This window comes from Oratosquilla oratoria, chromosome 31 (assembly GCF_046742065.1).
Source record: "Oratosquilla oratoria isolate Oo_2021 chromosome 31, ASM4674206v1, whole genome shotgun sequence".
Classification (NCBI taxonomy): Eukaryota; Metazoa; Arthropoda; class Malacostraca; order Stomatopoda; family Squillidae; genus Oratosquilla; species Oratosquilla oratoria.
The window spans coordinates 3,123,248-3,125,331 of record NC_134807.1 but is presented as its reverse complement, the minus strand read 5'-3'; positions in this window follow the sequence as shown (position 1 = coordinate 3,125,331).

Sequence of the window (2,084 nt, the reverse complement as noted above, 5' to 3'; positions counted from 1 at the left end):
TAGAATAAACACGGAAACTTGAATCTGGAGAATTCTAATATACAGGTGGCTTTTCCTGAACATAGTTATTTCAGGCCAATAATGGCACTTTAGACATGAAATTGTGCGAGTTTTTACTATCATTTAGGGAGCCTCCTTCCTCTCCCAACCCTGGGGTAAACTTATGCAATTGTAAATACAAGTAACGGACCAAAGGCAGATGAAGACTACTGTATTCAGGAAAAAATGCCTGTATGTTTTAATATATCGGAAATACATTTCTGTTCCAAATATTGATGATTTCAGAATTTTTGAGATTCTGAATAGAGAGAACTACCTGTATTACATACTCTTTTTTTCTTTCTGTTCCACACTGTAATTTCCCTGAGAAAACTCGAGTATTAATGAAGCTTGAAGTTTGTTTAGGTTGGCTGGCTGGTTTGTTAAGGTGCACAAAGGTATTGTAGTATGCTTGGTTAGATTAGGTTAGGTATTTCATTTGAGTGTGGGAGCCTAACAAAACTAATAAGTACAAGAACATACATGCACTAATACATATGGTATTGTGATGGGCGTTGTGGCCTTCAGTAAGCCTTGAATCAATAATGGGGGCTATGTTTTTCTAACTTATATTATTTTCAATGCTTTATTCTTTTGTATAGATAGGTCATTTTGAGAATTGAATTATTATTTTGTGTAGATCGTCTGAGTTATACTCAGCAGATACACTTCACAGAAGCAGGATTTAGTAAATATTTTAAATGTTATTATGTAGATTATAACAAACTGTACAGTTTCATACACAGTTTCTTTTGTAGAGATCAGATTTAATTTTACCAGTGAACTGTATTTAGTCTTAAGGAGTCTCCCACTGTGAATGGGAAAAAATGTCAAAGAAAAGTGTACTAATGTCATACTAAGAGTGGACCTGTCGTGCAGAGGTGCCGCTGCAATTTTTCCCATTTTTATTTATTCATATTCTTATGGTATTTCATGTCTGTGTTAAATACAGAAAGTTACTGAAAAGTAATTAGTAAATTTAGTGTTTTTACTGTTGATAAAAGACCACATTGGGTGATATTTTTTATTAAAAAATTTTCATTATATAATTATTATTTCATTATTATTTTATTTCTTAATGCATACTATCAAGAACTTTTGTCTGGTAATTCCTCAGTTTGTAGCATTACCCTGTTGCACAAAGAAATACTGTAAAAAGTACATATCATACAAAGTTCTTCAAACACATATACAAACATTCCATCTGTTTCATACGCACACACTAGTAGCTGAAATGGGATGAATAATTTGGTTACATCTTAAAGGGGTATTTAGGGTAAGTGAATAGGGTGTGTTCATTGTAGTATAGAGTAGATTATGATAATGGGCCAAGGTGGAATTAGTTGAATTAGATGATCTAAAAGTGCCAAGAAAGTTTGTGAAGTTTTTGTTTCCGTCAGATTATAGTCTTGTTTGAGTAAGCAGTAGTATTGAATTAAGTGATACGAAATAAAGAAGACTGCATGTTTTTTAAATATTTACCATGTAGGTGTTGCTTTATTATTTTTTTTTATTAATTTATTTATTTTTTTGTCTTATTGAGAATTACCTTATGATGATGCCTGTTGTACTGGTATGCAACACCCGTTACTATAAAGACATTCCCCAAAGGAAATCTATTGCATTGTATTGTTTTTTTCAGTATGTTGCCCAATTGCTTCAAAATTTAGGGGGGGGAAATGTCACAACTGCCTTAGAAGTAACTTTATTCCAAGCATGCAGTAGAATCTTGGAAATGTTCTTGAACATTGTAAAAACTGACATTTTTTTGTTCCTCCCTTTCACACACTGTTAATCACACTTGCCTGTAAAGTCGTGTTAGGTGGATTTCTCAAATTATAGTAAACACATGATCTGGTTCTGAATTTTGTGAGATTGTATTTAACTTTTGAAAGGTGAACATAATATTGGCGTGAATTTAGAATATTTACATTATTTTATAATTAGTGCAAAATGTAATAATGTAATATGGTTGCTGGTTTCCCCCAGTTTTATGCAAAATCAAGAAATTGGAAAACCTTGAGGATGTAATAGAAATTGTGAAC